This window comes from Rhopalosiphum maidis, chromosome 1 (assembly GCF_003676215.2).
Source record: "Rhopalosiphum maidis isolate BTI-1 chromosome 1, ASM367621v3, whole genome shotgun sequence".
Taxonomy (NCBI): Eukaryota; Metazoa; Arthropoda; class Insecta; order Hemiptera; family Aphididae; genus Rhopalosiphum; species Rhopalosiphum maidis.
Genome location: NC_040877.1, coordinates 54,566,812 through 54,583,467, shown reverse-complemented (window position 1 = coordinate 54,583,467; position 16,656 = coordinate 54,566,812). Strand labels below are relative to the sequence as shown.

At 28.2% G+C, this 16,656-nt stretch overlaps 1 protein-coding gene across 2 annotated transcripts in view; it reads left to right on the top strand.

Annotated features, from left to right (window-relative positions):
- Positions 1-6,069: 6,069 nt before the first annotated feature.
- The window catches only part of LOC113560762 (leucine-rich repeat-containing protein 24), a 93,139-nt gene continuing 82,552 nt past the window's right edge, over positions 6,070-16,656 (top strand). For both annotated transcript variants that reach the window (XM_026966819.1, XM_026966818.1), the window contains exon 1: positions 6,070-6,378. The gene's annotated coding sequence lies outside the window, so the exon portion shown is untranslated. The remainder of the gene's footprint in view (positions 6,379-16,656) is intronic.

Here is a 16,656-nt window from a genome sequence, read left to right as displayed (position 1 = left end):
TATCTAGAATATCTCATAGGATTTTTTTGATATCTTAATTTTTAAGTGAGTTGTAGTTATGTAAAATATTAAAACTTTAAAACACCCGTAACTCGCTTGAAAATTAAAATATAAATAAAAGTCTATGAGATACCCTAGATAATATTATCAATATTATAACCTTTAAGTTTGATAATAGGTAAATTGACTCTAATATTAAAGCTAACAGCATAAAATTGAATCAGCTGAACGCAAATTTGCTATGTCTTACGTTCGTAAGACAGAGATAACACAAGCGGGTATGAGATTTTCTTAAGATTACAGGGACATAAGCTTTGGATAGAAAAAATTCAAAGTTCTGGGAATTATTGGTTGAATCGCTCCTCAATCAAGACCCCGAACCATCAGCGCCACCATAAAATTCGTTACTATCAATTTACTTACAAATATTTTAATTGTCAATTTCTATTAATAATATTATATTATTTTCTAACAGCTAACACTGCTAACAGAAACAAAGGAACAGTAGAGTTCAATGAATTATTAGCAAGTATTTTAAAAATAGTTTTAAATATTAAACAATGAAATATTTGATTAAAAAAAAATAAAAATAAAACTATTTTAAATACATTGATTGATTGATTGTTGATAAAATAATTGTACTTTACTAAACAAACAGAAAATTACTGTTGAATATATTGTTTTAAATTTAAATTATAAGCGCTATTAAAAGTAATTAAGTATATACTTAAATTATGTTTTATAAACAAATTAAAAGTTTAAGAGCTGAAATTTAATATATCCTTGAATTAAACATTTTATATAAAACAACAGTTTGGACAAATATAATCTAATTTTATAATGTGCTTAAGTGTATATAGTGTGATTTAGTAGACAATGTTGTCTCTCCTCTCTGTATAATTTGTGTATTTAAATTTTTGTTTAGAAATTTATTTTACTATAAATAATTATTTATAATTTCATTAAAACTTATCTTAACAAAATGCAAATAATATTAAAAGTTTATATATATTATACACATACATATATATAATAATATAATATTCAAAATAATTAATACGATTTAAATAATTTTAATGATAAAAAAATGTATTTATAATATTATAGGACTTGAGTGAATGTAACTGAAATGTGACCGAGTGTCTTAATATCTTAAACTTTTAAAACAATAATTATAATTTATTATGTATAATAATTACTATAATTGAAGTGCAAGGTGGTATTATGTTTATTCAAAAATGGTTTAAATTTGAATAAAAACAAAAGGATTTCTTAATTTTAGACTCTTACAACATAACATTTAGAAATATTTAATCAAATATTTGATTAAAACTAAAATAAATATTCAAAATATTGTTATGAGATTTATTTATTATATAGATAGATATATTTTTACAATAATCTTATCATGCGTGTTTATTAAATATATTAATTATATAAAACGATTTATCTATCAGCTATCATTCCTATATAAAGAGTTTAATTCTCTGAATTTTTAAATTTTAAATTTTTTATCTCTTTTATTTTGGTCGCTCACTTTTATAACCATTTTATATTCCAGGCAGAGCGAAAAAAGCTATCGACTTTACAATGGTGCATTATATTTTTTTTAGTAAAACACTTTTAGTGTACAATAAACGTGCTACAAAAGTCCCATGTAGTGTATGAAATCAATTGGAAATTGTATCTAGATTGTACTTTGGTTAAATAAAAATTGCGAAATTCCCATTATTTTGTGCGAGAAAATCAAAAACCTATACGTAAAAAAAAACCTATTGAAATTATCGTAAATTCGTCTTTTTTGTGTCCCTAAGCACTTTTTAGGATTTTTAGGATATTGAATAAACGCCAGAAATTACACTTATCTTATATATATTATATGCATTCACGAACCACAATCAGTTATGAATAAAATGTTTGCTTAATAAATTATATTTACTATCTTTACAGATTTTATTATCGTAATATGTTGTATATATCGTATATTTAATCATTAATTGAATAACACATCATATATTCATGTCTGAATGGACTTTTAGGTTTGATTTTATTTCATTGAATATATTTAAATGTACTCGTATTTTTTAAATAATTTTTATTTTTTATTCTTTTAAAATATAGGTCATAATATGTATATACTTTGTAAATTTTTTAATGCACATATTATTATTATTATTATTACCAATATATGCATGTTTAATATATTGATAATATTTGTTTTTAGTCATGTGCCTATAGCCTATGCGATTCTATACAAATATTAAACTGGATTTAAATTCTATATGAATGCATACAAATAAAACTGATTTATACATTTTTCCTTTGACTGTGATATATAATTTCAATAAAATCAAAATATAATATATTTACATACAACGGTAGACATGAATAGACCCATAGAGACCAAATATATACAAAGAATGTTATAATTATTATTAAGAAGTATATATCGTGGGAAAGTTTCATATTTTAGGCCTCAAGGGTATGATGAGATAATATATAAAATGTTTTGATATTTTATTTCCATTGAAAAAATATTATGATGTATTTCCGCCCTTATTTTTCGATTTTTTTTTTTTAATATACCTATAAGGCTATAAGCATTATATTATGTTTATATTTGAATATTGTACTTACGTGAAACATATTTTTATTTAAGGCCCACACTCCAAGTATTGGCATTTCACTGTTCACGGACAGTTTTATTCTTGATTTTTGATATTACTCATCTTTTTCTATAGAAATATACTAATTCAACTTCGACAACTCTCCAACTACCTACACTCTAATAATGTCTAGTGTCCATTGATTATCGGTGATTATTATTTTTTCAGGGGAAATATATACCCAGTCGCATTTTCCATCCTATTTTCTACACTATTCATGGCTATTTTAATTGTTAATGTGGACATATTCATAGATTACGTTTGAGTTAAATATTATTCGTATTTAATCTTCATCCAATTATTTATATTTGTATAAATGTTTTCATTTGTAATATACCTATTTATAAAATAAGTTGAATTTGGTATTATTAGTATTTCATAAAATATTAATACTTGGCAGACTAAAAATACTAGATATACGTATAATATTATGTACCTATTTATGTAACGTGACTAACTAAATATAACTAAATTATTGTTGTATATTATATATTTTTTCTAATTTATCGTAAATTAATATAAAAAGTACTTATTTTCAACAAATTAAACGAAATTAAAAAGGTAACGGTAATTAACCAATTAACGATTTAAATTATATTATGAATATATAATTATCTACTTTTTTCATTGTTTAATTTTATCGATACGTTTAATGTATGAATTAAACTTCTATGTAATAAATTGTGAAGGACCTGAAGGCGGCGCCTCATCTAAAATTTTGTGGTAAATATAAAATAATACTCAAAATGTGAACTTCTTGGTTCACTAATAGAACATATTTCGTTAATAATTTTTAACGTATTTATGACTTTGTTTGAGAAAAAATGCTTCTTCGTTTCACTTTAATTTGAATTATTATTTATTATTTTATTGTACCTATCATTCCGTGTATATTATCAAAAATATCGATAAGCCGATAAGAAATGCACGAAACAATTAGTACGTAAACGTCGTAAACGAACGACGGTATTTCAGCGTATTTCAAATTACGTCAGAGAGGAACCGTTTTACGTCGCCTCTGATTTTGTACTTGCGTACACAAATTACACACACAACGCGTATGTACGCGAATGCACGCGACTGGTTAATTAAGTAGAACTACGCATGCGCAATAATCATAGTGAGGCACGTTTTGTCATCGCCTCTGCGTACTGAAAATAGATTTACTATTATAGTCAGTGTCAACCCGCAGCCACGGCTAATGGTACTGCGGCAGTGCGGCACGTTCAACAAAAAAATAAACAATCAATTGTTATTGTTGTAATACATATGTGTATGTCACTATATATAATTAAAATTATATTATATTATAGCAATTTTTATATTTTTGAATTCCATTCTTACTGTTTAATGTTTGTTATGATAGTGGGGGAGGGGGGGGGGTTATACATAATTCGCCTCACTAAAAAAATACAACCAAAACCGCCACTGGTGAAGGTACTATAATATTATTAATATAAACATAACCTACGACGTGTATATAACACTTATAAACATTTTTGCGTTGTGCTATTTTATTTTTAGTGTACATAATAATTGACGGTTGTCAATACTCAATTCATTATCTTGTTTATCGTAGATTGTTTATACAATCATACCACATGTCCACGTGGGTACTATATAAAATTATATAGATTTGTGTGATACATAAATACATTCAAAACAATATAATAAATATTATTGGATCCATATGGATCTATAATAGATTTATAAAATTATTTTATTTGAGACTTATTGATAATAATAATTTAGACGATAGCATTGTTCATTTCGTTATATTCGATTATAAAATATCAATATAATTTGTTTGATCATTTTTCATTAAGATCTAACTGTCGGAGGACACATTATTTTGTTTTATACGCCTAATTAATTTAAATAGATATTCAATTTCTAATATATTTATTTGTGATTTTAAGGTTTGAAGTGTAAATGGGGATATTATGTTGTCAAACAATTCAGATTCCAGCATAATTTAGCCAACGGCAGGCTTTAAAATTAAATTAATAAATTGATTATTATGACTTTCGAATGTCTGAGGGAATGAAATTTTGCACATAAATATTAAATAATGTATATGAAATAGAAAATATAAAATCTCAATTTAATATAGTATATTAACGTATAATTTTAAGATACGATGTGTAATAATAAAGGATTTTATAAATCCTAACAATGTTTCCATAAGTACCTATAGGTTTTTTTTGTAGCTATTTCCTATCAGCTGACAATTTGACAGTTTTATTAAATTCCATTGGAGTTTCTTTTCGCAGCTCATAATAATTCAAGACGCTCAAATACCGTTCGGTTTTGAGCCCGGTATCGGGCGGTAGGTATGTCCTATGTGTATAATAATAGTGGTTAAAAAACCTACATACCACGACCCCGTTTTTGCAGTAAAAATAATACAATATTGTAAATTTCATACGCAGATAGGTATAGACAGATAGTGTTATTAGACGCAGACAATGATAATAATACTATCAACGATTGTATCGAATTGTGTGACACGACCGAGGACCCTGTGAAAATAAAAATTCAAATCATTATAATACACTATACTAACCAAACCAGGCGTGGCTCAAGGGACATATTTTTTTTCGGTCCGATGTGGTGTATGGGGGTTGGGTGACAATGCAAAAACTAACAAAAAAAAAAAAACATTTCACACTACAAAATCTAAGCTTCTATTTTTGGTTTTAATACAAATGTCTAAAACGTCATCTACCAATGCAATTATAAATATACATTTCTTTATACAACATGTAATGTGATCGCTCTCGTATTCGGAAAAATTATTCATTGTATTAATACATAATTTGTTATCATAACATTTCAATCTCATCACACAAAGGCGAACAACACCCGATATATTATATAATGCCATAGACCACTTTGTTATGACTTACATTAATTTACATAACTTAAAATTTTGGTTATATCGAAAGAGTTGAGGAATGATAGTTGTTATTATAGGGAAACTCTCGAACTGCCCTTGCATATTTTATACACGACATATACTAATAATGTTATTAAATCAGATGAGACGAAACGGGCCGAAGGAAGAGTCGTATGCCGGCGGCGTTGGGAAGACTTTGAAAAAACCGTCTTTTCGGCGGCGACGTACGGCCGGCGCACGTGCGCGTGCGTGTTGTGGCACGACTGCGGCGCGGTGGAGCGACAGAGACCGACCGAGTGCAACTGTTGTGCGAGCGTCAGCCGAGAGAGAGAGAGTGAGCGAGAGCGCCGATGCCAACCGCCGCGCACCCACTGCGACCGCCGCCGATGCCACCCACAGGCAATAAACGCCGTCGTCGACGGCGACCGACACGACACCGGCCGGCCGGTTTCAACCGCGCCGAGACGGTTCGTGAGCGCGCGGCGGCAGTTCGTCCGGCATCACCGTCGTCAACGGTTATCGCCGTGTTCCGTGTGCCACTGTGCGTCTGTTCGTCCGTCCGTGCGTGCGATCGTTTTTCGTTTTCATCGAGTCCATGTGCGTCTGATTCGTCGCCGCGCATCGTTGTGGAGTGCGGTTCGTGTAAATATATTTTCTCGTCGGTTTAGTTGTTTTTTTTTTTTTTTTGGAATTATTTTTGTTTTCTCGAAAAGCCGTCGCTGTGGAAATCGCGACACTCGCCGCACAACGGATACGACAAGCCCCCCCTCCCCGAGTGTCTCGACTCTACCGACGAATTTCCCGCCAAAGCCGGTGAGTACCGTCGGATTATTATATTTTCAAATATTGTCGTTTTTCACGGTACGACGTCGTGTTTGACGCGACGTCAGCAGTACGTCCCGTTAATATCGGCCAACCGTTACGATTTCGTAGCCGAAACGCGGACTTGCTCGCTATCGTTACGCTCACTCGCTTGCTCACTTTTACTCCGCGAGTATTATTATTAAGGTCGTCTCATACCGGTGACGGGGTAACCTTGGTCTCGAACAGGCGCGAGTTTTATCTTACGCCGTGAATCGGTGCCGTCGTCACGCCACCACGTCCGTGTCGACGGCTCGCTTTACCGACGTGCTTCGCCGTTACCACCTACCGTTTGTAATTTTATTATCATACCGAATTCGAAAAAAACTGTTTTACGTTTTGAGACTTGAACGACTGCCCTAACTAACGTTCATAATTTAAATTTTAAATGTAACGACGTTGATGATATTATTGTGCGCTTGCTACGGTAACTAGCAACGATCCGAACACCTGTCCCCCGTGTATCGTCGCCGCGGCAATTGGATCGGTACCGGCCAGTTCGCTATGCGCGAGGGGACGGTAAAAAGACACCAACCGTCAAACCGCCGTTTTCCATCCGGAGTCTGGTCTTTGCCCTGGAACGTACAATAATATTATTGTTATTATTGAACATTATCGTAGTTGATGTCCGATGGTTTTTGTTTTTGACGAATATTATTCATCGTTATTGTCACGTCAGGCTTTAGGTACAGCAGTGCACTAATTGTGCAGTAGGCAATACAAAATGTGCAGTCGACACAAATGTTATGTGCACCTGAAAAGTATGTAATATATGAATAATTCGTTTTGCTGAGTTCTTAAAAAACCGTTAAAAACCCAGCCTATTGCTTGATAAATAAAAAAAAAAGAATTTTTGGTATTACCTAAAACGAAAATAGCTTATATTTATTGACGTCGGTTATTAACAACAAACGTGGATGCACGTTATAGATATAATATTTATATTATTGTGTTTTTGCTTATAATTATACTGGCACTGGGTACCTATGGCGGAATCGATTTTATATTGTGTCGACGATCGTCGCCATTAGACTTCGATACTCTATAATTTCCAAAAACTGTTAACAAAATATTTGTTTGGTTTTTTTTTTAATTGAAAAATGTATACATTTTTTAGGAAGTGGCTGTGCAGTAGGCTACAAGTCTCTTTGTACCTTAAAATTAATATTGAGTAGTTTATTATTTTAGGATAAATTTTTACATTAATTATTATTATTATTTGTGTCGTCTGTTATCAGGATTTTCTAAAAACAATCCTGTTTTCTCGGATCTAGATACCCGCTTACTGAAGAATTTGATAAGTCTTGATTATACGCCTAATCGACTATGTTTTATGACATTGAAACATACTAATATTTCTCTTTAATAGTTATTCCGTCTGCGCGTCGCACTAAAATTAAATCTATCGTTTATTAATAGCAATAGAATCATAAAATAATGTCATGCACGCGCATTTGGAGCGAACGTTATGTCGTATCGCGTACGCGTTGCTATTTTGAATTGATGAGGTTCAGCGACGTTGAGTTTAGTATTTATGGGATTACAGATACTTCTATTCTATTATATAATAGTATATTAGTATAATTCTATTGCTTAAATAATATGAAGGCATAACACACAAAAATTATACCATCTGTAAGATAAATAACAGTTTTAATAGTGATCGTCTTGCCAATATTTTGTAGGCAAGTCATTTCAATTTGTATAATATCATAAAGTATTAAATATAATATTGTTTTATTTCTTTATTGTTCGTATTCAGTGATAGATAATATTACAAATAGTAATTGATCGTAGACGTAAAATATAAATGAGGTATTTAATTTTTGAACAGAAAAGTCGTTATTTTTGGATTGTTATGAACATTCAATGCACCTACCTACCTATCTATACTTTATTCAAGTTATGAACAATCTCGGAGTGGCATTATAATAATGTAGTGTTCACTATTTAATATGATGGTTTTGCGTGGCTTAATAATATTGTATCATCTGTCTTATCTATTATTATTATTGTTTTACATGCCAACCGTTTTAACATTTGATTACGCAATACGTTATACATGTAGCACATACCTAGGTACATAAATTACATTGGTATTAACCCTGTATTATCACTCGTATTATCATCTTTTTTTACTTCTGTTTGTATGATCTTCTGATATAAAACTTTAACTTATCGTTATAAAAACCTTTATACTGATAGAAAGTATGTTGAAACATCATCTTTAAATAAGGACGTAACTAAAAAAAAGATCCTTAAACAAATTAATATAATAAATTAAGAAAGTAATATCATATTGTACTGTGCTTTATGCTGTTGTGTGGACTCGCATAATTTTAGAGGTGTTTTTTAAAAATATTGTTGTCATACTATAAGTAAAGAAAGACGCAAATCACAAATGCACAATTATCTTTTACATTTATTTAGAAATAAATTTGTATTTCATAAACTAACTTAATAGAGATTAATTTCTAGATTATTTGTTGTTCTGTACGCTATATTTTGTTAAACTTTTTTTCTAACTTTTTTTGCTTTATACTCAAAATATCATATTTTTGACCATATTAGGTTGGTACTCACATTATATTTGGTTTGCTTTGATATTCTCAATTATTTCAGTAGGTATCTTGTATCTTATATTGTGGTGCATGAACAAATAATAAGTACTTATAAAATGTGGCTGATACTGACGGGTGGTCTCTGGAGATAGGATATGCGCTTGGATATACTTTTATATTTGAATTTTGAACGTAACGATACATCATTTATTCTGAGTGGAACTTACTCAAAAATTGTCAAAATTTAGTTAGGTAAAAGACTGTTTATTTTTTTCCATTAGATAATCGCAAATATTTTTTAAACTACTTTTAAAAGTGAAAAATCATGTTATATAATATTTTTTCGATTTGTCTATAGCGGCTATAGCTTAATAATATTGTATGATGACATGATGTTATTTTTTCGAAAATGAATCTTTAAAATTTAAGTCATAATTGTATAGCTTTTAGTTTAATATATATTTTATTTATTATTTTAAGTATTTATTACTACACTAGTATTGTATCCAAACCGCATTCAACTCCTATAATCCATATCCAGTATATACATTTTATTTGTGTTGAGTTAATAACCTTAAAAGTCGATGCTGTAATAACATTTACCAAAAAAACAAAAAAAAATACTTATGTTTTGGTTCTGTTACATGCACAGTGTATTTCGTGAGATATTGTAAAATCTGTCCATAAGAATAGCTGACCTAGCTGGTTTGTAAACGTTTTCACACTGTTTATGATATTGCTTATTAGGCGTTTGCGTGATGTTAATCAAAACACAATCAGTCGGCTATAGAAATACGTTACGTGTTTTTGTGTACCTATATAAGAACACATGTTTATGTATATATCTATTTTTTGAAAACAACTGACTTGTGGATTTTAAACATACAATCTTTTAGACTAAAATAACTTAATTGTGTAATAGTATGATTTATTTCGGAATCTGTAACGTAATAAATTAATTAACCCAAATTTTATTTTATCAATTTTTCTATATTATTTGAATATTCTTTGGGTATGTACCTATTTAAATCGATATAAAAAATCATATTAACCGTTTTTTACCTTGTTTAATCTCTAGCTAGTGAAGGGGATATATTCCCCTTGTCATTTGTTTGTGTGAAAATTTATTTTCGAAGGTCTGGCAAAGGACAATGTAAAAAAATGCATACATCGTACCTACCTATTCTAAGTAAATAATCAAAAAACACGTTTTGGTTTTTGAACCTAATCAAAAGATATTTGTTCAAGTCTTGGCAAATATTATTTGGGGGGGGGAGTCTTTTGATGTATTGTTATTTATTATCAATTGTCTCCATCGTAAAATGAAAACATAATATTATAGGTATAACCAGATATATAATAGATTTAAGGCAATATAATTATATTAAATATTATAACATATCATTTAAAATATAGTGAAAGTGAAAATTCCTCGAGTGTAGATTACCTTAAGTAGTTAATCTCGACATTTTGTGTAAAAAGTAAGTACCTACCTTAGCGAGCACTCCGAAGAAAATATAAAACATCTCGTAGAACATTAATATATGGGTAGGTAAAAAATTAAAAAATATATTTTTTTATAACAGAATACGTATCTATAAAAAAACAAGTTCTTCAGTAAATTGTTTATAGTTATTATTTTTAAGCAAGTAGGTATGAGTAATGATTTATCTACTAATTATTATTTGATATATTTAATAGCTATATATGGTAACATATGCTATTCTATGTTTTATTAGTGGATTATAAAAAGAATAATTTTAACATTTAGTTCTAAATCTGATTGTTGATTAAAATATTCGTATAATAAATTGTTCTAAATTAATGTCTTAATTATAAATATATAAGCGAGGATTGAGTATTATTTAATATTTCTATAAATATTTCAAAGTACTTAAATTATGTATTTAAAAGTATTTGTACCGATTATATTGCGTGTTCTCTGTTGAGCTGATGGTTCACTACTCGGTTCGCTATTGTAATGTATTATAGTCAGTACATATAAACTAGACTTTAACTGGTTATATATATATATGTAACCATTTTATACTCAAGACTATAAAAAATACTTAATATAAGCAAAATATTATTGTGTCTATAAAGTTAGGTATACCTAATAAAAACATAGAAAATACGTACAATTCATAAAAATTTCATCATACCTAGCTATATTTTTGTTCTGATTTTTACTAACTTTTGCTGTTAAATTATTATATTTTTTTACAGCTTACGTTAAGATGTAATTAGATATGTACTCTTAAATTGCTTACTTGAAATAACTCCATTGGGTGTATTTATAATTTATTCAAGAATTTATCCCATATCTATATCAATTTCAGAGATAGTTTAAAGATTTAAATTGATTTAATCATTTTACCTAGATCGTGCATAAAATACATAGACATTTCTTTTAATTTTTAGTCTTTAACTTTCAGAATGTCAATTTGAATTTCAATATTGTGACTCTCAAGGATCATTAAAATTTAATAGGTACTCTTTATGTCTGAAAACTCATATAAAACTCACAAATAGTAAACTATTAATATATATATATTGAAGATATAATTCTTATAATATCTACAATGTTAGTGATTAAAATAATAATAATATTTGTATTATCCCGTTTGTAATATTTCTGTAAGTTTATGTTAAGTAAGTTTGACTAAATTGACGACTTTAAAAGTAGTTACCTACAATTTTATTTTGCAATTGAACATTTATTAATCAAATAGTGTATAATATAATTGGTGTGTTAAGTATAGTGATTAATATTGCAATGCACCTTAAAAATGTATGATTACATTTTTAAAAGCCGCTTAGTAACACTAACGAAGTTCCTACGCCGTGTCCCGCAGATGTTGATATGCGTCACTTAACAGTAACGTACTCCTTTTATTCCGTATACCTTCTTTTCCTACGGTTTTACGTCGTATATTTACTATATGTTCGTAAAAAATATTGGAAGGTGTACAATATTTTCATATTCAAAATATTATATGATGTTTTATGATATTCGATATAATTTTATGGTGTCGAGTTACCCGTTTTATTATTTACTAATTTACAAATAAATAAGAGGGATGTGAGAGGACTTTTCAGTGTAACAAATGCTACATATCCAATAGAGTATGTAAATAATGCAAATATTATGTTTTCTCACGTCCGTTATCGACCAACGAAGCACATCAACACAATATAGTGAGAAATAAAATATTCGCCCCCGAAACGGTAAACTGCAGTACACAATGCATTCATTGTATCCATTGCAGTCTGAAAATTATTCAATGTCTATAGGAGCGAATTGCCTAGTGAATTTTTCATACTATTATATCAATAATAAAATTATACGAAGTGATGAGAGAAATTGAACAATCGATTTGTCAACCGATAGGCTAATTAATATATTTGTCTCGGTTCGCATGGGATTATTTTTTTTTTATTCGTCTATTTTTCGCCCCCTAAGGCTACGAGTTCAATTAATCGAAACGGTTGGATGTTCCTGTAGGTTTTAATTCCGCATCCATTGTCGTCACCGCCGGTCGTCCAAGATGCACGTGAGTCGTTCAATCAACTGGCTTTGTCATGTACTCGAATCGAAAGAACGAAGTGTAGTAAAAAAAATACCACGCGTCTCTAATGAAATCCGGACTAAACTCTTTTAATGACCAGGCAGGGGGTTATTTTTTCGTTTTTCCGCCACAAATATTATACATGATAAACTGTTGTTTATAACGTATACCTATATATATAGTTTATTTAAAAAGTGTTAATATTATAATATATACCCGCTTATAACTTATAAACAACTCGTTCAAAATTCAATTTGTAGTAATATATCAATATAGATATTTCAAAAAATTTCTGCTTTAGAGTAAAATAAAAGATAGACGAGTGAGTATCGCTCTGCTATACATAAGAAGTTGAGTGGGTCACTATTATGTATTTGTTTAATTTTAATTTAATGATGCATTGTTGTATACGAAGTGATTTGGAGCGAAAATGGTCTGTCAACCTATATAGTATATCATAAAGCAGTTTAAAGTAATTTATTTTAGTTTTAATATTACGATAGGTTGATATAATTTTTTTCAAAACTATAGAATTTATTAAGCTATTATTTATTATGATAATAATTATATATATTTGACCATAATATTATATAAACCTTTATAGCTCAACATTTGATAAAAAGTTTTTGTAAATACCGTAAGACGAGAGTAATTTATATAAAATTTGTTATTCCTATCCTGCTTAAAAAGTGTTAAAAACTCAATCATACAATGAAAATGATAATAATATAAACATTTTAAGAAAAAATGAGGATTTTTACGGAAATTCAATCTAACAAATTCTATTTTTGAGTTACTAAAAAAAAAAAAAAAAATCGAATTTGTTAGATTGAATTTCCGCAAAAATCCTCATTTTTCCTTAATTTTTTTTCTCACGGTTATACAATTTACTTTTAGGAAATTTTTACTTTTGACCCTTTAAATTATACCAACAATTTAATATCTGCCACCCCTATTTTTGAAAATCGAATCATTTTTATTATCTCCAAAGGTGATACGTACAGGTGAATTACTGATGATAAACTGAAGAACACGCATCTTTGTAATGTTAACACATTCCTCGCTCCTCTCTGCAGAATCTAAAATGTATATTGTCATTTAATAATTTTTTTTAACGACTTAAATTTTTATATCTAAATTAAAAATATTTCCAAAAACGTTTTAAAAAAAATGTTCTTTGATTAAAAAATCATCCTCGCGCGTACATATTTATATAGGATACATGATTAGCTTAATGCTTTAGAACACATTTATTCAATATACAATTTCAATTTTAAAATTTTTTTTGACACTATTTTGATAAATAATATCTATTTTTTTTATTATAGTGACATTTCACAAGTTTTTAGGTTCTTTAATGTTAACGTATCAATATCAAATATTAAACTAACCAATGGTTTTTCTTGTTTCTAAAGCATAAGTAAGGTGAGAAGCGACATGAGATAATCCTCCATAAAACAGTGTACAACAAGTATTATTTATTATCTAAATTCGCCATCTGTATGTTTCAATTTTAAATTATCCACTTTAAAACATGCCTAAATAGTAAATATACGACTTTATTGTATCATTGAAAATTGAAATACTATCGAATTTTCTAAAAATTTTGTTAAAATTAAATGTGAATAAGTACGTAGGTATGCCGTGTGCAGTATAACTATAACTTGGATATACATATAATATCAATATATTATTTACCCATTATAGTTATTATATAATGTTATACATATTCATGCGATAGTGTCTAACGTGTACGTTATACGAATTACGTTAAAGGTTGGCACTTACTCGATATTCAAGGCTATAATCTAACCTAATCTATAACTAGGTACTATAGTTAAATATAGTTTTATTCCATTTTATGTCCGTCTAGTTATTTATATAGCTATGTTTAATATACGAGTATTATACCGAGAAAATACATTTTAAAGAAAAATATAATTTGTTCAATGCAATATTATCTATTAAATTAATTTTCTTATAACTTTTTATTTACATTTTTATTGGAGATTTAATATTTGTAGAAACCTTCTTGAAATTTGAAATTTACATAATAGACAATTAAAAATTGCTTCTCTTGAAGTGTAACAATCTTATTGGATTGTGATCGGAAACTTGTTTGTGTAATGTATCAAATGGAAAGTTTTTTTGTCATTTTTCAACGATTTTTGGTTGCATAAAAAACTTATATATATCTTCATTGAATGTAAGAAAACGGCCCATCCTTTTGTAAATGGCCTTTATAACACTAAAAAATATTCACTCAAGTTCTGTACTTATGAAACTTTGGTAATAATTCACGCTTACAGGAGAACAGCTTTGTAGAAAGTTTCTTTCTCCTTGTGTAACAGTATTTGCCAAGATAACGATGAAAGATTATTTCCTATCCCGAAATGTCTACTAAACACAAATTAAGAACTCATTTTAGCATAACCTCTATCGTAAGTCAATTGGTTAAACATCAATTTTTTTTCTAAAAAATTTTTTTGTTGCTTGTTTACATAATTGTATAGCTTAGTTTTGCTGTAGTTTTACTTTAAATTCAATTTTTATTTAAAGTGTTACTAACTCAATAGATATATGTACTCCAATTTCACCGCTCTGCTTTCCAGGTATAAAGATAAGTCTGAATTCTGTAAACAGATTTGAATTTGTCGTTACGTTTACTTGAGATCGATTCATTCGACACATTTTTGATATTACACCCTAATATCTAAAAACATTAAATTAAAAAATGTAATAATAAAGTTAAATTAAAATTTTTGGAGAAATTAAAATCAAAAATTCAAAAATGTAGGCAATTATCTTAAATAGACTTGAAGACAAATTCAAATCTGTTTTCAAAATTCTTATCGCTTCATTTTATCAATCGGTACATTGGAAATAGAATGCGTTTATAATCCTATGGTGTGCGCGTTAGACAAAAACAGAAAATTATCGCTGCAAAATCAAAAATGTTTATTCTTTTACTGCTAGTCTATCACAATTCCATTATAAAAACCATTGGGTTGTTTATTATTGGATAATTCTTAATTTAGGAATATTTAAAAAGATATTATTATTATTTTTGTTTCTTTAAGCAAAAAATACATTTATTTATGATAGGAAAGGTAATTCATGTATAAGAGGACATCGTTTCTATGTATGTCCCTCTCTGCAATATCATTAACGTGTAACATTGAAAATAATATATTTAATGAATTCTTACTGGTTTCTACAGTTTATTTGCTATTCAATTATTTTATTATAACCTATGTAGAGTACTCTGTTTTTGTTTAACTATATTATGCAATGTTTGTGATGTGCTAACTTATACATTCAATTTTTTAAATAATATTATTATTTATTTTCTGCATTTGTCATTTTTGACAGTCCATATATATGTTTTATAAAGTTAAAGTTATAAATACATAATAATACTTACTTATAGAATATAAAATTTAAATAAGGTTTTCATTTTTTTATTTTATTTTATGTACCTATAGTTTGTTCAGTTAGAGAGTGCGCCGATTCTGCGCAACCCGCATCACTATGCTATCAAAACTAGTTCGCTTATGGCTGGGTAATAGTTGGACAAAAAAAAGGTCATTTACTAATGAATTAATCTTATTCTGTATTTAACAACTTTGGAAGCGGATTTAAAAGTTAATAAATATTTTTTGACAGTTTTCGAAATACTCTAGAAGAAAAATGCACCTAATTTAAAACCTCTGGTTAAAATATTTAGTTTTAATGTTAAAAATAACTATTTGTAACTTGTATTGAATAAATAAAAAACAAACTTATAAAAGTCTTCAAAAAACTCTTAGTAACAGATTTTTTTTTATAAGCTAACTTGTTTTTAATTTTAAATTTCCAAAATCATTGAGGTATGAATTGTAACAAATGCTTTGTATTTTTGTTTCGAAATTTACTAGAAAAATAAAGAAATTCTATCATCGTTCTTCGCTATATTATCTATATCTTCAATATCATTGTACAGTACCTATTATATTATACTTATATTTTATATTATTAATGTGAATGTCAACATTTTACAATAAGTCAATAATATGAAAATGTCATCATTCAAAAAATTATTGAAATCTATACTTGTTTAG